Consider the following 25,669-nt stretch of genomic DNA (forward strand, 5'->3'; position numbering starts at 1 on the left):
TTCATCAGGATTATTACCATCTATAGATGCTGCCCGACCTGTTGAGCTCCTCCAGCACATTGTGTGTATTGCTCTAGATTTCCAGCATCTGCAGTCCCTCTTGGGTCTTGTTTCTGGACCTGTTTTCTTCTGCACTGACAATCTCAAAATACAGAATATGCTGTTGTTAGAATTGCTCACCCAATGTCACAAAATTTATAAAACCCATTGTAAATGGAGAATTGTTAGCTCTAGTCTAAAACTGCTGAATACCAAATTATTCACATTTCATTCGTTTATTGAAGAATATTTAGCTCCATTTTTCTTTTGAATTGAATTGACTTTATTACTTACATCGATCATATACATAGGATCTTTATGTTACGTCTCTGTCTAAATGTGCAATGTGCAATTTATAATAAGTAGTATGTACAACAGGACAGTCAATATAAAATAGAAATACAGTTGTGTCAGCATGAATTAATCAGTCTGATGGCCTGGTGGAAGAAGCTGTCCTGGAGCCTGTTGGTCCTGGCTTTTATGCTGCAGTACTACTTCCCAGCATGTGGCCAAGTGGTTAAGGCATCGGTCAAGTGATCTGAAGGTCACAAGTTCAAGCCTCAGCTGAGGCAACGTGTTGTGTCCTTGAGCAAGGCACTTAACCACACATTGCTCTGTGACGACATTGGTGCCAAGCTGTATCGGCCTTAGTGCCCTTCCCTTGAACAACATCGGTGGCGTGGAGAGGGGAGACTTGCAGCATGGGCAACTGCCGGTCTTCCATACAACCTTGCCCAGGCCTGCGCCCTGGAAACATTGCAAGTTGCAGATCCATGGTCTCGCAAGACTAACGGATGCCTATATACTATTTCCCGGATGGTAGCAGCTGAAACAGTTTGTGTTGGGTTGACTCGGGCCCCCAGTGATCCTTCGGGCCCTTTTTACACACCTGTCTTTGTAAATGTCCTGAATAGTGGGAAGTTCACATCTCCAGATGTGCTGGGCTGTCCGTACCACTCTCTGCAGAATCCTGTGATTGAAGGATGTACAGTTCCCACACCAGGCAGTCATGCAGCCAGTCAGGATGCTCTCAATTGTGCCCCTATAGAAAGTTCTTAGGATTTGGGGGCCCATACCAAACTTCCTAAACCGCCTGAGGTGAAAGGGCGCTTTTGTGCCTTTTTCACCACACAGCCGGTACGTACAGACCACATGAGATCCTCACTGATGTTTATGCCGAGGAATTTAAAGCTGTTCACCCTCTCAACCCCAGATCCATTGATGTCAATAGGGGCTAGCCTTTCTCCATTCCTCCTGTAGTCCACAACCAGCTCTTTTGTTTTAGTGACAGTGAGGGAGAGGTTGTTTTCTTGGCACCACTGTGTCAGGGTGATGACTTATTCTCTATAGGCTGCCTAATTATTATTTGAGATTAGGCCAATCAGTGTAGTGTCATCAGCAAATTTAATTAGCAGATTGGAGCTGTGAGTAGCGACAGAGTCATGGGTATACAGAGAGTAAAGGAGGGGGCTTAAGACACAGCCCTGAGGGCCATCTGTGTTGAGGGTCAGAGGGGCAGAGGTGAGGGAGCCCACTCTTACCACCTGCTGGTGATCTGATAGGAAATCCAGGTTCCAGCTATACAAGGCAGGCTAAAGGCCAAGGTATCTGAGCTTTTTGTCGAGCCTTGAAGGAATTATGGTGTTGAATGCTGAACTGTATTCCAAGAACAGCATTCTCACATAAGCATCCTTCTTCTCCAAATGTGTAAGGACAGTGGGTAGGGCTGTGGCTATTGCGTCATCTGTCGATCAATTATGAAAGGTAGGTGAATTTTAGGGGGCCCAGTGTGGGTGGTAGCGTGCTGCAGATGTAGTCTTTGACCAGCCTCTCAAAGTGTTTGCTTATTATTGAGTTGAGTGCAAAAAGATGCCAGTCATTCAGACATGTTACCTTGGTCTTTTTAGGTACCAGAACAATGGTGGATGTTTTGAAGCAGGTGAGCACTCTACACTAGGAGAGGGAGAGATTAAAGATGTCTGTAAATACACCTGCCAGTTTTGCCGTGCACACTCTGAGTACCCGCCCTGGGATGCAGTCTGGTCCCGCAGCCTTGCAACTGTCCAAAGAAATTGGACAGTATTTACAAAGAAATTTAGATAACCTGACCACCTTTTGTAATAATTTCTGATGACTTTTAAGATTCTTATCCAAGTTTAATTCAGAATTTTAGATCATTATATTGGATGTCTAACACTGAACAACGTTTAAACATTCTTTTAAATATTAGTGTTGTTATTTTCTTAACTCTCTGCTTTATCACCCAGGAGGAAAAATATGTAGTCATGAACAAATTTTGTCAACCTGTCATTTCTTTTCAAATAATGGGGTTGTATTTTTTGAACAATGGAGTTAATTGTTTCCAATGTACTTAGATTAGATTAAGCAACACACATCAAAGTTGCTGGTGAATGCAGCAGGCCAGGCAGCATCTCTAGGAAGAGGTACAGTCGACGTTTCGGGCCGAGACCCTTCGTCAGGACTAACTGAAAGAAGAGCTAGTAAGAGGTTTGAAAGTGGGAGGGGGAGGGGGAGATTCAAAATGATAGGAGAACACAGGAGGGGGAGGGATGGAGCCAAGAGCTGGACAGGTGATTGGCAAAGGGGATATGAGAGGATCATGGGACAGGAGGTCCGGGGAGAAAGACGGGGGGGGGGAATCAGAGGATGGGCAAGGGGTATATTCAGAGGGACAGAGGGAGAAAAAGGAGAGTGAGAGAAAGAATGTGTGTATAAAAATAAGTAACAGATGGGGTACAAGGGGGAGGTGGGGCATTAGCGGAAGTTAGAGAAGTCGATGTTCATGCCATCAGATTGGAGGCTACCCAGACGGAATATAAGGTGTTGTTCCTCCAACCTGGGTGTGGCTTCATCTTTACAGTAGAGGAGGCCATGGATAGACATTACAGTAGAGGAGGCCGTAACCTGTCCAGCTCTTGGCTCCATCCCTCCCCTTCCTGTCTTCTCCTATCATTTTGGATCTCCCCCTCCCCCTCCCACTTTCAAATCTCTTACTAACTCTTCCTTCAGTTAGTCCTGACGAAGGGTCTCGGCCTGAAACGTCGACTGTACCTCTTCCTAGAGATGCTGCCTGGCCTGCTGCGTTCACCAGCAACTTTGATGTGTGTTGCTTGAATTTCCAGCATCTGCAGAATTCCTGTTGTTTAGATTAGATTAAATTAGTTTTATTGTTATTCACACCAGGATGCAATGGAATTCCTTGTCTACATGAAGCTCGCAGTGTAAAGCATACATGGTAATAAATAGTACCACAATAAAAACAACATGCACAAAACAACAGATTAGTACTTAGATTGCAGTGCAATTTGATCTTGTACAAAAATAAACATTTTGCAGTGGAAACTTAATGTCAGATTGGCAACTGCAAGTAAAAATGATGCCAGGCTGACCTGATTTCATGGAGAAATTGCTGAATGACATTCAGTACTACATTAGCAAGAGAGAATACTTCCATTTTAAGTTTGATCATTCACTGGCATTGAGGAGATATTTAATTCCAAATTATTATATGCAGATTGGAGTTGGGAAAAAGAAATCCCATACAATGAAAGCACTTCAGGTCAACAAAGTCCTCACAAGAAAAGTTCATTCTGCCTGCCTGCATTTCCTTAGTGAAATGACTAGAACATGATAGATACATATAACCAGATAAGAGCCCCAAATCAATGGAGAGATTTCCTCAATAATAACAGTTCTCTGATATTCTCTTTTCCCCCTTGTTTTCTTATCTCTCTTTTCCAGAAACAGGCATCTCACGAGTTGTCAGACCTTGAGTATCAATGGGCTTCCTATATCATACCTAAATGACCAATCTACACTCAAATAGCTAATTGGTTAGGAAAGGCATATTTAAAACCAGGGATTCACTACCAGGTCTGGTTATTCCTTAGAAGTTTTCATTCACGCACAAGTAGTAGTTAGCACGGGATGAAAACCTTCCAAACAGAAATGTTTACAGAATTGCCTTCTTAGTCCTCGTTCATGGCCACAGCAACATTAGCTTTAGACTGTTTCTGCTTGTAAGGAATATTTTCTGCGTTAGAACATGTTGGCTTAACTGAAGCTTTATAGAACATCAGACCTTGAGAGTAGGCCATGAGCAAGCCTTAAAGTCTATGGGGGTGGTACAGTGAAAGAGAAAAAGATTAATTGGTTGACCAAGACAGGGTTCAGGGGAGGAGTGAAAGACAGGGTGGCATAGACTAGTACTTTAATCTGGAAAAGTGAGGAGGGATATTAGGGCTGTTGAGTGCAGGACGTAGGTGATAACTGGCAATAGCTTATACTTATAGTGCCAAGGGAAACACAATTTTTTTAGATGTCTTATCAATATACTTCTCAACAGTGGCTTGAACAGGTTCCTTCATGGACCTTTCTGTTAGTCATATTTAGATCTGTTTTTTTTTACTCAACTCTGCCAAACTGACACTATGTTCAGGGAAATCCAAATTTATAGAAGATGCCTCAAATAAGCATTCATCCCCTTACATAAGCAAAGTCTCTTAAAGCAAGGCCTAGGAGCTCACCAAATGGAGCACTGTGGACTCCAGCCCACATTCTACCATTTGTTATCCAATACTTTGGGCTGTCACACTGCCAACACACACACACACATCTATATTTGTATTATCACATTTGATTGTGCTTGAACTCCTTCCAAGTCTTATTCCATCAACACTCTGCAGGGGATTGCTTTTAGAATACTCTTCACTTGTCTAGACAAGTACCTAATTCTTTGCAATAGTCAACCTTCTTGGTTTTAATTTAACAAAAATGCATTCCCATGGCAACCACTTTATTTCTAAATTATCTCTTTTCTGTATATTCCAAGAATTTATTGCTTGGAGTTGGCATATTCAAAAGTATCATTAAAAAAGACATGTACAGCGGATGTTTTCAGAAGATTATTCTACATTTTAATGGATATTACTTGTACTTTGAGCTATAATTCATATAGTTATATGTTAATTTACACATGTTGTTGATTTCATCAGGAATAATGTTTTATTTAAAACTTAACATTGCAATTGATCAATACCTATTTTTTTCTGTTTTGCATCTTCTCACACTATGTCATTTTCACTTATTTTACCACCAATATTATCAACCCTAAATGCTTTTGTGAGCAATCAAAGTAAACTGTAAAGTGTATAACACATGACAAGAATACAAGAATCTTACACAATTTTACAATCAATGATGTGTTTGCAATGAGATGCTGGTACAAGCAGGCCATAATAACCAATGACCTCTAAGTCTGATTTAAATATATGGCACAGGATGCATTGAAAACGATTGCAAGGAACTCATTATATTCAACTTTTGGACCAGATTTGCAGCCTGGCAGTACAACTCACTGAACATGCCAATATACTGCAATACACTAAGTTTGATGCCCATAAGTTCCTGATTTTAGTTAGGCTGAAGAAGAGGAAATATGTAAAAGAAGGCAAATTAGAAGAGAGTTTGTGTTCTTACTCCAAATACCTCATAGCCATAAGAAAAGCTGTTGATGCCAGGGAACGTGACGCTGCTTGCCCTACCTACTACAATGTGTTTTCCTGACTTTCCCTTCTTAAAGTCAACAATTAATTCCTTGGTCTTGCAGATGTTCAGCACAAAGTCCATTGGATATTTCCATTTTAACATGGACCATCGTTGTTCTAAACCTGCTATTTCCTAACTTTTTTCACTTCTCATCAACAGATGGTAACAGGTGCAGCAGGCTAACAGGAAGGTAAATGAAGTGTTGGTCTTCATTGACAGAGAGACTGAATTTAAGAGCAGGGAGGTCATGCGGCCACTTGCAAGGATACTTGTGAGGCTCTACCAGGAGTACTGCGTGCATTTCTGGTCTCCTTACTTGAGGAAGGAATTGGAGGCGGGGCAGAGGAGGTTCACCAGGTTGATTCCAGAGATGAAGGGGTTAGATTATAAGGACAGATTGAGTTGCCTGGGACTGTACTCACTGGAATTCAGGAGAATGAGAGGAGATCTTACAGAAACATATAAAATTATGAAAGGGGTAGATAAGATAGTGGCAGGGAAGTTATTTTCACTGGTAGGTGAGACTAGAACTAGGGGACATAGCCTCAAGATTTGGGGGAGTAGATTTAGGATGGAGATCTGCTTTTCCCAGAGAGTGATGAATTTGTGGAATTCTATGCCAGTGAAGCAGTGGAAGCTACCTCAGTAAATATATTTAAGACAAATTTGGTTAGATTTTTGTATAGTAGGGGAATTAAGAGTTACAGCCATGATCTTATTGAATGGTGCGGCAGGCTCAACGGCCACATGGCCTACTCCTGCTCCTATCTGTTATGAACATAGCCTATACAGAGTGAGCACCAGTAGGTTCCAGGTTTCACATGGAATGTTTATAGTTCTCTCTGAGCCCTTAGTCATCCTTCACAGAGGGAAATGTCAATGGCCATCATTGAAGGAATATCAGAATGTGACGGGGGAGTTTGGCCATGATCTACTGTTGTCCCAGTTTCATTCAGCTAAACTAGATTTTTGGTTGTGAAAATGGAGCATATCCTTGTTCAAAACGAATGTTAGAGATAGATTTTCTTTACACAGAGAGTGGTGAGTGCCTGGTATACGTTGCCAGGGTTGGTGGTAGAAGCTGACACATTACGGAAATTTAGGAGATTCTTAGATAGCAAATTGGATGAAAGAAAAATGGAGGATTGTGGGTTAGGGAGGGTTAGATTGATCGTGGAGTAGATTAAAAGATCAGCACAACATTGAGGACCATTGGATGCACACTATGCTGTACTATTCTATGCTCTGTGCGTCTGATTTTAAAAAAAGTATATGAAGGCTTTATAAAAAGTTCTGGAAAAGATTGATCCAAAAGGTTCTGGGAATGTCGGTAATCACCCAGAAACCAGAATTGTTTTCCACAAGCATGAAGGCTGAAAAACAATTCGCTGGTATTCAAAATCATCCAGATTTTAAACAAGACAAATTAGATTTTTTCTTCCCATTGGAAGAATTGTTAAGTGTTGAAGGGTGCTGACTTGAGGGATTGGTAAAATAACCAAAGCTGATTATTAGAAAAAAAAATTCCAAGCAGCACGTAATTATGATCAGCAATTCATTGACTGAAACTATAGTGGAAGCAGCTACATTAGTGCTTTTCAAAAAGGATTTAAATAAATTAAAATGTACAGGGCTATAGAAAAAGAATGAGGAATGAAACTAACAGGTGTCCTCTATCACAAACAAGAGAAAATCTGCAGAAATCCAAGCAACACCTACGAAATGCTGGAGGAATCCAGCAGGCCAAGCAGCATCTATGGAAAAGAGTATACAGTCAATGTTTCAGGCCAAGACCTTTCATCAGTTGACTGTTTACTCTTTTCCACAGATGCTGCCTAGCCTGCTGATTTCCCCAAGCTTTTTGTAGGTGTTGCTTAGGTTTTCTCTGTGCTGAATGTGCTGTAATGATTCTAATATTCCATGGTGTTGGCAATAGCTACCAATTTTCACTGTCCTTGTATCTTCTGACAAAGTACAGCAGAACACATTACACACAATCAGGAAAGCTCACTAAGGCCTCTACTTTCTGAAGAGGCTGAAGAGAGCTGGACTATGCACATCTATACTCACATCATTCTACAGATGTGCATTTGAGAACATCCCAACAAGCTGCATCACTGCATGATTTGGACACTGCACTGTGGTGGGCAGGAAGGCTCCACAATGGGTAGTCATAACCGCCCAAAATATCACCAGCACCAGCCTACCTGCCATCAAGGATCTATATAGAGAAAGGTGCTGGGAAAGGCCCAGTAACATCATGAAGGATCCTACCCACTCTACTCATGTACTGTTTGTTCACTCCCATCAGGGTGGAGGCTATGTAGCATGCATACCAGGACCACCTGACTCAAAAACAGTTATTTTAGCCAAAGTAAGGCTGATCAACACCTCCAGCCACTAACCCTCTCCTTCCCTCAAAGGAACTGTACTTCCCTCAAGTGCAGGACTCTGCAGAGAGTGGTGCAAACAGCCCAGCACATCTGTAGATGTGAACTTCCCACTATTCAGGGCATTTACAAAAACGGGAAGGTAAAAAGGGCCTGAAGGATCATTGGAGACCCGAAAAACTGTTCCAGCTGCTACCATCCGGGAAATGGTACTGCAGCATAAAAACTAGGGCGACAGTCTCTGGGACAGCCTCTTCCACCAGGCCATCAGACTGTTTAATTCATGCCGACGCAACTGTATTTCTATGTTACATTGACTATCCTGTTGTACATAATATTTATTATAAATTACCATTATTGCACTTTTCATATTTAGATGGAGAGGTAATGTAAAGATGTTTACTCTTCATGTATGTGAAAGATGTAACAAAGTCAATTCAATTCAATTCACACCGCTCAACCACACTACTTTGTCATCTCCCGTCAGAACCCCTGTGCCTAGCATCACTTTATGGACATACAATCTATGTATATAGCTATCTTGCATATTTATATTCATTGTGTGTTTAATATTATTATTATGTTCTTTATCTTATTGTTTTTTCTGTGCTGCATCTGATCTGGGAGCAACAATGTCTTAATTTTTCTCTGCACTTGCGTACTTGAAATGACCTTTAACAATGTTGAGTCTCAAATAACTAAAATCAAATGATTTCAAACTGATACATCTGCTGGTGAGTGGCTTTAAGATGTTCATAAGCCCCGGAATTCAACACAACATCGTGAAGTTGCAGGAATGTGACCAACTGTACCTGTGTATGTAAATGAGTATGTAGGCACACAAAAATTCATTTCTTCATACAAACACACATAAATATAATTTACCAAAAATAACGGAAAGGTTTAATTTTATTAATCAAAAATTAATTCCTCATTTATTGGGAACGTTTCATTTTAGTTTTCACTTTGCAAGTTAAAATGTTTTTTTCTCTCTCTACATCCGTTGGTGCCATTGTCAGTCTTCTACCAGGTTAGACAATCAGTACCTACTGGCATTGCTAGCCTAGAAATCCCTCTGTCGTTGGAGGATTAATTAGGCCAATACATATTTGTGTGAGAGCCATCCACATCAGTTCTAGGTTGCAAGAGACCCATTCATTATGTGCAATAAGACAAGCCTAGCACACAAAGGCCTATTCTCTCACCCATTCTGTGCAGTGAGAGGAACATAGAGAGGTCACACATTATGTTCTCTGTCAGAAACAAGAGAAAATCTGCAGATGCTGGAAATCCAAGCAACACCCACAAAATGCTGGAGGAACTCAGCAGGCCGAGCAGCATCTATGGAAAAGAGTAAACAGTCGATGTTTTAGGATCATGAGTTCAGGGTGGGTTGGAGTGGGAAGAGAGCTGTGGGATATAGATTCGGCATTGGGAGACAGATTTTTGGCCAGTCCATAACTTGGAAGAGGACGCATCATGTTATTTAAGTCCCATGCCAACATGTTCAGGAACAGTTATTACCCTTCGACCATTAGGCTCCTGAACATGTGTGGATAACTTCAGTCATTACAACAGTGAATGGATCACTGAATACACCTGTGGACTCACTTTCAAGGACTCTACAACTCACTTTTTGTATTATCTATCTATCTATCTAGCTATCTATTTATTTATTATTTATTGTATTGTTTGTCTTGCACATTGTTTGCTTGTCAGTATTTGTGTGTATTTTTGCATTGATTCTATTGTATTTCTTTATTCTACTATGATGTCTGCAGGAAAATGAATCTCAGGGCAGTATATTGTGACATACACACAGTAGCTGCTTCATTAAGTACACCTGCTCATTAGTGCAAATATTTAATCAGCCAATCATGTGGCAGCAACTCACTGCATAAAAGCATGCAGACATTGTCAAGAGGTACAGTTGTTGTTCAGACCAAACATCAAAATGGGGAAAAAATGTGATCTAAATGACTTTGACTGTGGAATGATTGTTGGTGCCAGGTGGTTTGAGTGTCTCAGAAACTGCTAATTTCCTAGGAATTTCATCCACAACAGTCTCTAGAGTTTACTGAGGCTACGTCCACACTAGACCGGATAATTTTGAAAACGCCGGTTTCGCGTAAAAACGATAGGCGTCCACACTAGGCGTTTTTGAAAATACCTCTGTCAACATTAAAACGGATATCTGGGCAAATCTCCTACTGGGCATGCGCAGGACACATCTACAGAAAACAAGCGAAGAGGAAACGGTATACTTGGTGCACGTTTGTCCAGATACAGTCTAGAAAAACTTAAAAGGAAATTAAAAGGAATGTGGACGGGGGGTCAAAATGACGGGAAAAAGCTTCGGTTACAGATTTATCCAGTCTAGTATGGACGTAGCCTCAGAATGGTACAAAAAACAAAGAAACATCCAGTGAGTGGCAGTTCTGTGGGGGGAAATGGATGGGTTATAGCAGCAGAAGACCACACTGGCTTCCACTCCTGTACCTAATAAAGTGGCCACTATGATAATAAATTTTGATTTGAGAGAAGGCCACAATCAGATGCTAAGGTCATGAATAAGGTGTCAAAGTCACAATGCAGCTACGCAAAAGAGAGCCACAGCTTGGGCTCAGTTTGTTAATATAAGACCACATAGCTAGCGATGGTTCTGAGAATTACCAAAGTAAATCTCATTGTGGAGACCTGCTTTTGCATGTGTTGCAAGTACTGAATGTGAATCAAGCAATTACTATTGCATTTTCCGGAAATAGTGCCCAAATGAGGTTTTCATGCTGTAAAAATTCAATCACAAATTACATACAGTATAAACATGCAATCTAACACATTTCTGACATTAGGTACCCTGGCATTAAAAAAAAATGGCTTGGAATGTTACCTGCCTTATAAGTTTGGGGCAGTATCTATTAGCCCTATTCCCCCACCTGACAGCCTCACTAAGGCAGTAACTTGATTTGTCAGTTATCATAAGTGCAACATCGTATTTCACTTTTCTACTACTATGCCAGAACATATTAGGCAATGAACTGCTGAATCGCTAACTTTCTATCTGGCATGATTATTAAATGATTATATGTTTTGACATTTTGTTGCATACTGTTATAATTTTTCATCAGCTTGCGTAATTCATTTTGCTTTTTCAATCACTTGCAAGAGTTTGGGATCATAATTTTATTATCTTATGAACAGTTCAAGACTGAAAAACATTTAAAGATTGCTTTTAAAGCAAAGTGCATTCATGCATTTTATTAATTTAAAGGTATTCAGATGCAGCGCATCAAAGTTTAATTGGGCTGTAAGTGAAAAGAATAAGCAACTTGTTAACCTGTCAGTGTTTTATAATTATAAAACACCAATACCCTTCCTTTATGACTTTCCCAGTGCCTAGTGTCTGGAGTGGTTGTCCAGCAAATAATAATAACTTGTGTGATACCTTTACTACAGCGATATAGCACACTAGAGTTCACAGCACCCATATCAAACTAAATGTAACACCAAACCACAACAGTTCAAGAACTAAAAGCCAAAAGCTTAAAGTGGTAGAACTTAACTTGTGTCTTCAAGAAAGAAAGAGTGGTAGTGAACATTATGGACTAAATCCTAACAATGAAAGTCTTAGCAGCTGGAAGGTATAGCTGCTAATGGTAGAATGATAAATAACCCTCTTTCTGACAGCTTTAATCATGAAAAATACTGCAGAAAATGTTCAAAATGCTGGCTGGAGATGGGTGCCTTTTGGGGTGGAAGTGATAGGTAGATGTCATGGTTTTCATTGGGTGCTGTGGGGTTAGAGAATCCAGGGAATCAAACAATTGGGGAATTAACATATATCATTGCAAAGAGAAGTATTGTTTTGATATGAGTTGGAATAATTTGTATCATGCTCTCTGATAGTCTGATGGAAGCAGATTTCATTATAATTTTAAAGACGAATTAGATATATGATAAAATAAAGAAAAATGGGGGGGGGGGGGGAAACCAGATTGGAAATGGAAAAAGAGATAAGGGGAAGACAGAGAAATTTTGAGAAACTAATTTTTCATGCCATCAGGTTAGATGCTACCCAGACAGAATATGTGTTGCTCGTCCAGCCTGAGTGTGACCTCATCATGGCAGTACCGGAAGCCATGGACCCACTCTGGTTCCCCTTCTCTTCTCATCTCCTCACCTATCCATCACCTCCCTCTGGTGCCCCTTCTCCTTCCCTTTATTCCATGGTCCACTGTCCTCTTCTATCAGATATCTTCTTCTTCAGCCTTCACCTCTTCCACCTATTACACCCCAGCTATTTAATACATCCCCCTTCCCCTCCTACCACATTTTATTCTGGCCTCTACCCCCCCACACTTACTTTCCAGTCTCAATGAAGGGCTTCGACCTGAAATGTTGTTTATTATTCTTCTCCATCGATGCTGCCTGACGTACTGTGCTTCTCCAGCATTTCCAGTATGTTGCTCAGGAAAAAGCAGTTAGTACTTTATAAGGTTTGGCACATGCAAGATAGGCCAAATGATGGATGGGCCTGATTTTCTATGGAAATGAGTAGAAAATAGCAAAATTTCATAACATTAGATGCCTACTTTGTGATCTAATGTTTAAGAGAAAACACCTCAAAATTGCAAGTTCAGCTTCCACTAATTATTTATTAAATAAAAAAACTTAATTTTCTCTAAGGCTTAAATAAATATTTCATCCTTATGCCAAAGTAGGACATTAGACTAGATCCTCACAGTCTCTGTTCAATAATTAAGGACCAGAATAGAATATACCTACAAGGAACCCTCTAAACCAATAAGGCATATCATTACAAGGGTTTCTCAACATGATTGACTTCAGCAAAGCCTTTGACTAGGTCCTGCATGGGAGGTTGGTCAACAAAGTTCAGTTGCTTGGCATTCAAGATGAGATAGACATTGGCTTTGTGGGAGGAGCCAGAGTTTGATAGTAGATGGGTGCCTCTCTGAATGGAGACCTGTGACTAGTAGTGTGCTGCAGGGATCGGTGCTGGGTCCATTGTTCGTCATCTATGTCAATGATATGGATGATAATGTGGTAAACTGCATCAGCAAATTTGTGGATGACATGAAGATTGGGAGTGTAGTGGACAGCGAGGAAGACAATCAAAGCTTGCAGCAGGATCTGCACCAGTTGGAATTCAATGCAGACAAGTGCGCTGGGTTGCACTTTGGGAGACCACCCAGGGTATGTCTTACGTGCTGAGCAATAAGGCACTGAAGAGTGTGGTAGAACAGTTCCATAATTCCTTGAAGGTGGCATCACAGGTACAGTACTGGGTAAAAGTCTTAGGCACATATATATAGCTAGGGTGCATAAGACTTTTGCACAGTACTTTAGTAATTTTATGTAATACACTGTACTGCTGCTGCTGCAAAAAAGACACATTTCATGACATATGTGAGTGATGATAAATCTGACTCTGATATGGGTCTCTAATGTGGACTGAGAATAGGAAGGGAGCAGGGAGAGGGGAATCATGGTTGGGAGAGGGGAAGGGAGATGGGAGAGAGCGGGAAGCACAAGAGAGACATTCTGTAATGATCAATAATCCAATAGTTTGGAATCAAATGACCTTGCCTCGTGTTTCAGGGCTGAGTATGTCTGCACCTGTGCCAACCTCTTTCCCTGGCACTCCTTCTTTGCCACCTGTCCCACATCCTTCAGGTGGTGCTCTACCCTCACCATTCCCAACATCTTTTGTTCCCACCAGATTTACAAACTTGCTCTCTGTTCCATGTTGACAAATATAGTACTCTGCAAATGTCTTAGGCTATATAAGCTATATATATGCGCCCAAGACTTTTGCACAGTACCGCAGATAAGAGTAATAAAGCAAGGTTTTGGCTCATTGGCGTTCATAAATCGAAGTATTGAGAACAGAGGTTGGGATGTTGTTTTGAAGTTGTATAAGACATTGGTGAGGCCTAATTTGGAGTATTGTGCACCTTGCTGCAGGAAAGGTGTCAATAAATTTGAAATAGTGCAGAGAAAATTTACAAGGATGTTGCCAGCACTTGAGGACCTGAGTTATAGGGAAAGGTTGTATAGATCAATACTTTATTCGCTAGAGTGTAGAAGAACGATGGACGATTTGATAGAGGTATGCAAAATTATGAGGGGCTTTTTCCACTGAAGTTGGGTGAGACTAGAACTGGAGGTTATGGGTTAAAGTTGAAAGGTGAAATGTTTAAAGGGAAAATGAGGGGGAACTTCATTCAGAGGGTGGTAAGAGTTTGGAATGAGCTGCCAGCAAAAGTGGTGGAATCAGATTTGATTTCAGTATTTGAAAGAAATTTGGATAGGTACATGAATGGTATAGAGGGCTATAATCTGGGTACAAGTCAATGGGACTCGGCAGATCAGTAGTTCGGCATGGACTAGGTGGACCGAAGGGCCTGTTTCTGTGCTGTAGTGTTCTATGACTTTGACTCAAGGAAGTAACCTTGGTTCAAGTGACAATGGCTGATTTATCAAGGAGTATTTCTTCAGCATAAAGTTATAACCGGCTGTTTTTGTTACTTATTCTACAGTGTTCATTCACAGATATTTTGGTAATGAATCAAACCATTGCAGTAACTGGAAATCAGCAAAGTCCATGCCGGTAGGTTGTAGGTAACATTTTCATCATGTCACTACCAACCACAGACAAGCAAACAAACAAAAAATTTAGCTATCCTCCCTTGAACTTCAATGATCGCACCATTGTGAAGTCCACTGAAATTAAAGTATTGATCAACTGGCATAGGCATACCAGTATCATGGCTGAAGCTAGAAAAAGTTTGGGTACTCTAAACAAGGGGGCCATTTTATATTTCATTAAGGTTCAATTAGGCATAAAAATATTTATTGTTGCCAGGTTTCAAAATTTGCACTAAAGTGCTTTCATATAGATTGTTATCCAATCTAATATTTCAAAGTTCAAAGTAAATTTATTATTAAAGTACATATATGTCACTATATACAGCCCTGAGATTCATTTTCTTGCAGGCTTACTCAATAAATCTACAACAGAACAATAACCATAACCCAAGCAATGAAATACTGCACCAACTTGGGCATTCAACCTGTTTGCAAAAGACAACAAACTGTACAAATTCAAAAAGAAAGAAATAGTAATAATAAATAAATAAGCAATAAATGTCGAGAACATGAGATGAAGAGTCCTTGAAAGTGAGTCCATAGGTTGTGGGAACATTTCAGTGATGGGGGCAAGTGAAGTTGAGTGAAGTTATCCCCTTTGGTTCAGGAGTCTGGTGGTTGAGCAGTAATAATCATTCCTGAATCTGAGGGTGTGAGTCTTGAGGCTCCTGTACCTTCTTACCTCCTATACCTGTACCATCTAATATTTGTTCTTTATCTTAATGCCAAGACCTAATGCTTGAACCAATATTCTATTAACAACAAACTACTCAATAAAATAAATATCGTAGAACTTTATTTCCTGAAAATATTCCAAATAACTACCCAGTTTTGCAAGTTAGGTACTATAACCTGCATAACATTTTCCAATCCCTTCATTATTATTCATGGCAAAATCAGCATCTATATTTCCCATTGCCTGATCCTCTCTTTCTTATATAGTGGGACCAAATCACCACTCTTCAGCTTTGAAGAACAACCAATCAGTTAGTCACACTTCACTCCCATTTTCTTGGCCAGTATTCGGAATAAATGACATTGAACCCTGTTTCCAATTGTGGGAGAACCATGGTGTGTAGCTACAAAATAAGACATTCATTTCAAACTGAAGTGAGGACATTTCTTCTCTCAGATGGTAATGAATCTCTGAAATCCCCTGCCCTTGAGGGTGTGGAGGCCAGATTATTAGATATTGTTAACTCAGAACTAAATAAATCAGTATGGGGAACTGATACAGAAGAGGAAATGAAGTCAGCCATCATCATATTGAATAATAAGGCAAGCTTGAGGAGCTGAATGACCTACTCTTCTACTTTTTTGTATGTTCCTGTGATCTGCAAGGCTATGAAATCAGTGTGGGAAGTTGGCATTAGGCTGGAAAGTTGTATTTTTTGGGACATATACGATAAACCAAGTAGTCTCCTCCAGTAGATTATCCTAACAATATTAATCACATTATAGCTACATATCCATACTGGTTCTGAGGTATTGTCCTTATAAGTAAAATTAAAAAGTGTAACATCAAAATTCTTTGTTTTTGTAAATAATCTGCAAAAGCAAATTCCTCAAAGGTCAGCTGAGACTTTTATTATTGACTGGTTGCAAACACTCTTGGGAGAAAAGCCTTGCCATCTAATGCCATCTCAAAACTTCATTCATTTTTACTATTTTGTGTCAGCTTTCGCACATTGCTAAAAGTGAAGTATAACATCTAGGCTGCCTCTTTAGGTCAGCAGAGGGAACCCTGCACAGTTGGTGACTTCATCTTCCAACTGGGATATTAAGCCCTGATGCCCTGTCCATGCTCTCAGATGCACATAAAAGACATAACAATACATTTTTGAAGAAAAACATAGCCAGACCAGGATACACAGAAGGCCCATGTTTTTCTTCAATTTTTTCTCGTGTATGTAGCCAACATTACTAAAACCATCTGTTTGGTTATTATCACACTGCTCTTTATGGAACCTTGCTGTTTGCAAATTGGCTGTTGAACTTTCATCATCACAACCTGTGGAATTTGTTGTCAGGAATGGCTGTGAAGGCCAAGTCATTGGGTGTATTTAAGGCAGAGATAGATGGGTTCTCTGATTAGCCACAGCATCAAAGGGTATCGGGTGAAGGCAGGGGAGTGGGGATGACTGGAAGAATTAGATCAGCCCATGATTGAATGGCAGAGCAGACTCAATGGGCTGAATGGCCTACCTCTGCTCCTATATCTTATAGTCTTATGGTCTCACAACCTTATTGATTCTTCAATGGAACTCAAATGGTTGTAAATCATTTTTGAAACTTTAGAACACCTTTAAAGGCATAGAGTCAACACAATCATACAGGGATGAACAGAGCCCTTTGGCCTATCATGTCCACAGCATCCTTTGCGCCAATCTTTACTAGTTCTATTCACCTACATTAGGTGATGACCTTCTAGGCCTTGGTGATTCAAATGCTTGTCCAGGTGTTTCTTAAATATTGTAAACTTATAAACCTCCACCAGTTCCTCAGGCAAGGCATTCTAAATTGTAACCAAATACTATGTGTAAGTTTTTCTTCTTCATGTTTTAATCTTAGTTCTTTGGTGATCAAACATTTTAAATTATAGAAAAATTATAACATCTCCCTTAAGCTAATAAAACTCCAATATCCGCCATAGTCAGGAAGATGATGGTACCGGAAAACCAATTTTCCAAACCAGTAGATGTTATTAACCCAACACATTTTTATTTCACTTGTTTTAGATATTATGCTGTATTAGACTAAAATTTTCAATGAATCTGATAAAAACGGGAACCAGGTCTTGGTCAGTTTAAAGAGGGCTCATGAAACAGAGCTCTGGTGAATTGAAGGGGAACATGCAAAACCTGGCCCAGTGGTTTGGAAGGGAGCATGGCAAACATCACCTGATCCAGTTGCCAAACAATTGGTATTTCTAAATACACATACAAAATGCTGGAAAAACTCAGCAGGTCAGGTAGCATCTATAGAAAGGAATAAACACACACAGTCATCATTTTGGGCTGAGACCCTTCATCAGGATTGGAGAGGAATGGGGATGATGCAAGTAGAAAAAGGTGGGGAGAGGGAAAGGAATACAAGCTAGATGGTGATATGTAAAGCCAGATGAGGGGAGAGGTAGATGGCTGGAGAGTGGGTGATGCAGTGAAAAACCGGGAAGTGATAGGTAAAATGAGACTGACAAAGAAGGTATTTGACAGAAGAAGAGGGTAGACCAAGGGAGAAAAAGGAGGGATACCGAGGGAGGTGATAGACAGGTGAGGAGAAGTGAAGAGGTAAGAGGGGAGCTAGAGTGGGGAATGGAAGAAGAGAGAAGAGGGAGGTGGAAAAATAATCAGAAGTTAGAAAAATCAATGTTCATGCCATCAGTTTGGAGGCTACTCAGTCAGAATATGAGGTGTTGCTCCTCAAACCTGAGAGGGGCTCATTGTTGCAGGAGAGAAGGCCATGGCCCAACATGTTGGAAGGGGAATGGGGACTAGAATTAAAATTGTTAGGCACCAGGAAATTACATTTATTGTGGACAGAGCGGAGGTGCTTGACAAAGCATTCCCCCAAATTGTGTCAGGTCTCAAAATGCAGAGGAGGTCACGCTCCTTCCCCTCTCCCAACCTTCTTATTCTGGCACTTTCCCCTTTGCTTTTCAATCCTGATGAAGGGTCTCAGCCTAAAACATCGACTCTTTATTCCTTTCCATAGATGCTGCTTGACCTGCCGAGTTACTCCAGCATTTTGTATGTTACTTTCATTTCTACCATCTGCAGAATCTCTTGTGCTTATACCTAAATAGTCAGGAGTGGATTATCAGAGGCTCGCAGTACACTGAATCCTTTAATCTTGCGGCACCCTTAAACTTCAACAACGTTTTAAACTTTTTCTTCTACGAGACTATTCTGAAAACTTTATTTGCCAGTGTATTGTTAATTTGCGAAGTTCTGTAAAAATTATTATGATTTCATTTGTGTAGCAAAGGAACAGGAGCTTAGTAAGTTCAATAAAAGTATTGTAAAATAAAAGTTAAAATTACTTTCCCATCAAATTCAGACATTAACTTATAAAGTAACATGAAGAAAAGACTATTAGGAATGATCTATTGAATGTTGAGGCGGGCTAAATAAACAAGATCGCTACTCCGACTCTTTTTTTTATGTTCTGCTCTGCACTGCCTTGAAGGAAATGAAGAGATATAAGTTAGGAAATTAAAATGTTAGAAATGACAAGTCACGTTTATTCAGGATAAAAACAGTATCTTGCAGGGGGAAATATTTAGCGATTAATTAGTCCCGATCAAAATGCCAAACCGGGTCAGACACAAATTATGTCCGTTATTATATTTCATAACAGTCCAGAGGTGAGAAATATATTTCAAATTTGATCACCTATTATTTCACTATTTAGACTCGACAAGTAATTAATTATAAATAAGAGATCATTTAAGAGTAATAACTGATGTTACAACGTGCTCCTTAAATTGTAACATGAAGCAGTGAAAGCAAATCGGAGAAAATAAATTAATACTTTTTAAAGTTATGGTATCCTATTAAACGTGCGTGTTTGTATTAAAATAATAGGAAAGGTTATTAAAGAATGTAGTTGTATTCAGTGCCTGTGGAAAACCCAGTGCGCGTCTCAGTTCTGCAGGGTTGTGATCACGTGAGCGGAGTAGAGCTGGAATTCAGGATAGTTGTAAGAAAACAAGCTGAAAGTTTAGTGATCGCTCTACGCTGCTGTCAGTGTTTCACTTGGGTGAGTGCAAATAATCTCTTGCCATTCTGTATGCTTCTGCTCTTATGCAAAGTGCAATGGTGAAATGAGTCTCGCAGATGTCAAGTAAAGAACTTTTAAGCACATTGTAATGGGCTGCTGCCAATATAATCAAGACAGGAAAGGGCAGATATTTCTGAAAGCAGCGGAAGATGGCGACTCGAGCATCTTTCATTGCTCCAAGTTGCCGTGGAATGTTTCGTTTGCGGTATCAACGGAGTTCCGAGAGCTTTCTGCGAACCCTTCCAGCGCAGCCTCCTTGTGCTTGGCGTAAAATGAATGAGCCAGAGTAGATGAAGGTTCCCGAGTTTCTATGTAAACATTGCTAATTAAAATACAGGAGCAGAAACCTTCAACTGCGTGAAAACGACTTTGATGTGTGAGATCACCTTGTAAAAAAGAAATGCGCCAGTGATCAATGGAATAGCAAACTAAAAAAAAGGTTAAGGAGTAAAATCAGATTAAATGGGGGGGGGGGGGGGGAACGTATCGAGTATTGATGTGAGTCCTGGTTAGAATAGTGCGAGTGGGGAGACAGTGAGTACAAATCTGGCGCTGAGTCCCAGTAAAGAAATTTTCTGTCCAAGACTGTTCATTTCGCCAATTTCGCAGTGACATTGCGACAGGAAAGATGTGGTGGATTTGGGAAGGGATCCTCTGTGAGAATTTTTTTTTTGTTATTCACTGATTTTCTGTTCTTTTAAGAGGGGGGCTATGGGCCAGGGCTATGAACGTGGGCCGAGAAGTCTGGACCTTGTAATGTAACCGCGGATTCCAGCCAACTAACTGTCGGAATTTATTCAATTTCCCCACAAGACATGAGTTTATATACTAAAAGAAGCTGCCCCGCCAGTATTGAATTAAGTTAAACAGCATCGAAACTTCCCTTCGGCTTTTTTTTTGCTATTCAGTATCCTGCGTTGTTTACTTACAGTGAAACGATTTTACAGCAAGACTAGCATTCTGCCATATTTCAGAGGATTTTTTTAAAGTACATATTCAGAAGTAAAATGTTACTTTGAGTGCACGTATGGTATGCCCTTTGCTTTGCTGGCGGCGAAGCCCCTCGGCCTAAGCCGCGGGTGTGATGAAGCCGTTACCGGAGAGGGGCGGCCAGGCAGGGGGCTTTCTCTGCCCCCGTTGCAAAGCCGAACCGAGCCGCTGGCCGTTGCCACGGTAACGGGGCCTGGCGCCCGGTCCACCCTGCTCTGACAGCTGGGAGACTGATAGCGCTGCCATTGTTTGAATGGCTCTCTCATTGTACTCGGTGGGTAAGCACCCCGATGCGATTTAAATGTTAATGGCACAGATGCAGGAATGCAGCAGCTTATTTTGTGCCGTCAAGTACTTTTCTTTGAGAGGAGTTTGCGTTACGGGGTGGTGGGGGCTGCAAATGGAGTTTTGAAAAATTTGCAACTTGCTGCTCTTTAGTTCTGGAAAACACTTCGCATGTTTTTGCATCTTAAATTAGCTATTGAAATATAAGCTGTCAGTCAACTTTATACTTGATGCAAAGGGGTGAGAGGCTGACATGTTGTTACAGTTATCAGGAGGTCCATAATATTAGACACATGTTTAATATAATTTTCTATGACATCATTTTCCTCAAGGATTTCTTGATTGAAGAAATATTGGAATTCTTTTTTAAAGCAGTAATTGATGTTCACACAAAATGGTTTCTTTCAATCTTTTTCCTCCTTTTCAATGATGATATAAAATGCAAAGCAACAGTTGTGCCTTCTATGATTTGTTTTCTGAAATCTTGAGTCCTCTTACAACCATGCCCTCTTCACACATTGATCTTTTTGGATAGTGTCACAGTTCAAAATAAATTATTATCAAAGTGCATATATGTCACCATATATAACCCTGAGATTCTTTTTGTGTGGGCATTCACAGTTAATACAAGCAAAATAATAAATAAATAAGCAAGCAATAATTATCAAAAACATGATATGAAGAGGCCTTGAAAGTGAGCCCATAGGTTGTGGGAACAGTTCAGTGTTGGGGTGAGTAAAGTTGAGATGTTATCCCCTCTAGTTTGTTGTGTTCTTTATACATACTGTGTAAGAACAAAAAATATTCTGGAAGAATTAAAACTGGAACTTTTATTTACAACAGCAAACAGCAACCACGTTTTCACCATACAAGTTTCTCGATCATTCTGTCATTTCTGCGCATGCTCCGAACTCTGTCCAATCACGTTCTTACATGTGACTCGTGATATCACCACGTCTTCCTTCCCTTAAAAAGAAAAACAATTAGCAACATTAACCACAACAAATGCATAATTTAACATGTCTCTATCTGTCTCCCTGGGGGTTTACGAACATGAGTAGACCTTCTGAGTGGTTCACACAGTTCTTGTGCTTCGTTGTTATTTTCATGTGTTGTCTGGTCTGCAGCAGTTAACTGAAACTCTGAAGTTGGCTCTGTCTTTGAGATTTCTCATTAACACTGCTCCTTCTTCTGTTTGGACCATGTATGATCTGGGTTGTACTTCTTCAAGTACTGTAGCTTTCTTACTTCTTCCACTTCCATTTGTAATGAAATACAGATCTCCTTTTCTTCATCTAATTTATTCATTAACTGTGTAATCTCTTTTTTTATGCTGAGATTTCATCATTTCAATAAAACTTCTCAATTCCTTCACTTGTGCTTTCACTTCTTCAGTTGGATCCTGCTTCTTGTCACTCTTTGACTTCAGATCAGTATTGTACTGTACCGGCAAGTTTGGTCTCTGTATGACTTCATACTCTTTCATCAAGTCACTGTATTCTGACTCTGTGTCACTGTCCAGGACTAAGACTCTTTTCACCAAATTCAGTCTCTCACAGGCAGATAAACCAAGTATTGACTGTACATTCTTTGGCACCACCACAAATGAAAGGGTATGCACCATATTTTTGTGTGATACTTTTGCCACTCATGTTCCTTTAACTGGAATGTCTGCACCTAAATACCCAGCCACTTTTATATTTGTCTGATGTAACTTTGGTCTAGGCTTTAATGCATTAAACTCAGGTTCTGCAAGAACATTTACTTGTGCTCCAGTATCCAATTTAAACAGAGTAGTGTTTTGGTTCACTTGCAATGGCATAGTTCAGTCATTCTAACTTTGTTTTCACAAAGTACATCTATATAAAACTCCACGTGTTCATTTTTAAGCACTGCATTTACGTGTTTTATTTCCTTTCTATTTCTGCAACAGCGTGAAAAATGATCACTCTTACCGCAGGTGTTGCACATTTTCTGATACGCTGGACAGTTTTTTAGATGATGTTGCTGCCCACAGTGATCACAAAGTTTTTTTCTTTCAGATGACATCTTGTCCTCTGTGGGTTTCGTTGTCGCTGCATTACTTTTTCTAATATGTTCGTGCTTTACAGCGTCTACACAGCCGTTCTTGATAAAAATTTCTTTAGCCTGCAACATCACGGTCTCAGAAGCTTTGCAGAGTGCCACAGCTTTTTCCAAATTCAAGTCTTGTTCTGACAGTCTTTCTCTCAGACCATTATCCAGAATGCCACAAACAATTCTGTTTTTAATGAGAGAGTCTGTAAGCTCTGCAAACTCGCATCTTTTACTGTGGTTTCTCAACTCGGTAACAAATTGATCAATCGTTTGACCAGGTCTCTGCCGACATTTGAAAAATTTATAGCGCTCATACGTCACATTACGCTTCGGTATACAAAATGCATCAAATTTGTTGATTATCACTTTTAGATTCAAATTATCTCCATTTTCAAAAGTAAAATGGTTATATACCTCAATTGCATCATCCCCTATTACGTGGAGTAGAATTGCGGCTTTTGTTTTTTCTGTTTTATTATCTGCTCCGATCGCCGATAAATAAATTTCAAAACACTGTTTAATTCTTTTCCAGTTTTCAGCTACATTTCCAGTCAGTTGAAGCGTCGATGGGGGTTGCAAAACTTCCATTTTTAAAACTGTTAGCAAACAACGAAAAAGTTTGAGTTCTTTTTTCTGGATTATCTTTGCTTCTCCTGCGTTAGCGAAACGTATTATTCTTCCAGACTGACTTCTGACACCATGTTGTGTCCTTTATACGTACCGTGGGTTACTAAGAACAAACCATATTCTGGAAGAATTAAAACTGGAACTTTTATTTACAACAGCAAACAGCAACCACCATACAAGTTTCTCGATCATTCTGTCATTTCTGCACATGCTCCAAACTCTGTCCAATCACGTTCTTACATGTGACACGTGATATCACCACATAGTTCAAGAGCCGTAATAACTGTTCCTGAATCTAGTGGTTGTGAGAACTAGGATCCTGTACCTTCTTCCTGACAGCAATAACAAGAAGAGAGCATGGCTTGTTGTATAACAGTGGTAGAGTGTGTTGGGACCCCTTCTACTGCAGGTGATATGTTTGTTTGATTATTCATTTATTTATTGAGATACAGTGTGGGATAGCCTCTTCCAGCCCTTTGAGCCACACCCCTCGATTTATTCCTAGCCTATCGGTATATCTTTAGATTGTGGGAGGAAGCTGGAGCACCTGGAGGAAACCCACACGGTCAAGGGGAGAACATACAAACTCTTTATAGGCAGTGATGCACCTGTACTGTAAAGCATTGTGTTAACCATAATGCTACTGTTCTGCCCTTTGCATGATGAATTTGGCAGAGATTTCTTTAAACAAGCCTGACTGAACTCCCTGACAATGATTTGAAAGATGTTGGCATAGGCCATTTTTCATTTGCTAATCATTTTACGATGTCCCCAACGTTAAAGCCCTAATTTCACTTATTTAAGTCAACTGGACAGGCCACTTCATTCTTGTAACAAACTCCCGAAATAGTCAGGAGAAAGTGGAGAGTAATTGAGTTTTAGTGACTTGGAGGATTGTGTGCATTGAGGCTCCACAGGGCTCAGGACTAGATGCTTTGATTTTGGTGATATTTTTATTTTATTCAATGTGAAAATTATGATTAAGTACTTTTGGAATTCAGGAAGGTAATGATTTGGTTTCATAAGCACTGACAATAGAATTAAACAGAGAAATGTGAAGTAATGTTTTAGCGACGGCAACTGAGCAAGAAAATATACATCAACAAGGTAGATTAATAGGAAGTGATTGTTGTTAGGAAGGTGTGTGGGATACTTGCCTTTACTAGTCAAGGCATTGTATGTAAGAGCTGGATTAAACAATAGTTAGGCCTCAGAGAAAATACTGTGTATAGTTCTGGTCGCTACACTACTGACAGGATTCAATATTACTAGAGGGCACAAGGAAATTTTTGAAGATGTTGCTAAGGATTGAAATTTAAGTTACTTATTGAAAGGATAGCAGACAGCACAATTAGGGGAAAAAATGTGAAAGGATAGTTGGGACAAAAAGCCTCTTCCCATTTAGAGGTCCTGGATGAGCATTAACATGGCTGTACTGAAAGTTGGGGACTTGAGGTAACTTAAGCAAGATTCTGGATGGTGTGCCTCCTGCGCTATGAGTTTCTGATGTTCTTTGAGGATATCATTGTTGCGTTTCCTGTAATACAATTTTATTTGGTAGATAAGTGGTTGAATCACAAAATACTTGATGGCACCTCTCATTGCATGTTTTGTTCAATAAATGTTCAATAGAAATCACAGAAATCTAGGGATACTAATTTGTAATTTGTTGGGAAGATTGCATGCCTCTGAAATTTTTAAGGAGGAACATTACAAGTATTTTTATATATCGAAGTATTTTCGTTACCATTTCTTAAAGATGTCTGAATTTATCAACATCAGAATACTAAAGACACTTAGTTGTAATTGTCCTTATGACGTTGATGTGAAGTCTAAAACAAAAGTAACCTTGTTTTGTCCTAAGTGTGTAGTGTTAGTCATCTTTTTATCCCACATGTCTTTCAACTGTTTCTAATTTTGTGAGATCATTCTGAAACAGGTTTTTTTTCTTTCTCTTGAATCATGTGCTGTCCACCAATCAAGCTGCATTATAAACGCTACTCATTTCTTACACTTTTTTTTGTATAAGGACTAATTAGCCAACGCATTTCCTATGAATTCTTGAGGACTTTAGATAGCTCCCTTGAATACTTCTGCTTTGGAATGTAGTGTAATTGCAGTTCTGATTACAGTGGATTCTGGTGAATTGGGTCATCAGTTAATCATAGTAGCTGCTTATTTGGGACAACTCTTAAAGAACAAAAACTAATTGAGAAAACAGCCGGGATCCCTTTCATTTATTT

The 25,669-nt window shown here is 39.9% G+C and overlaps 1 protein-coding gene across 1 annotated transcript in view; it reads left to right on the forward strand.

Annotated features, from left to right (window-relative positions):
• Window positions 1–19,370: 19,370 nt before the first annotated feature.
• The window catches only part of LOC140185804 (fibroblast growth factor receptor 2-like), a 191,566-nt gene continuing 185,267 nt past the window's right edge, over window positions 19,371–25,669 (forward strand). The window contains exon 1 of the mRNA XM_072239510.1: window positions 19,371–19,427. The gene's annotated coding sequence lies outside the window, so the exon portion shown is untranslated. The remainder of the gene's footprint in view (window positions 19,428–25,669) is intronic.

The sequence above is a fragment of the Mobula birostris genome, chromosome 21, assembly GCF_030028105.1.
Source record: "Mobula birostris isolate sMobBir1 chromosome 21, sMobBir1.hap1, whole genome shotgun sequence".
NCBI lineage: Eukaryota > Metazoa > Chordata > Chondrichthyes > Myliobatiformes > Myliobatidae > Mobula > Mobula birostris.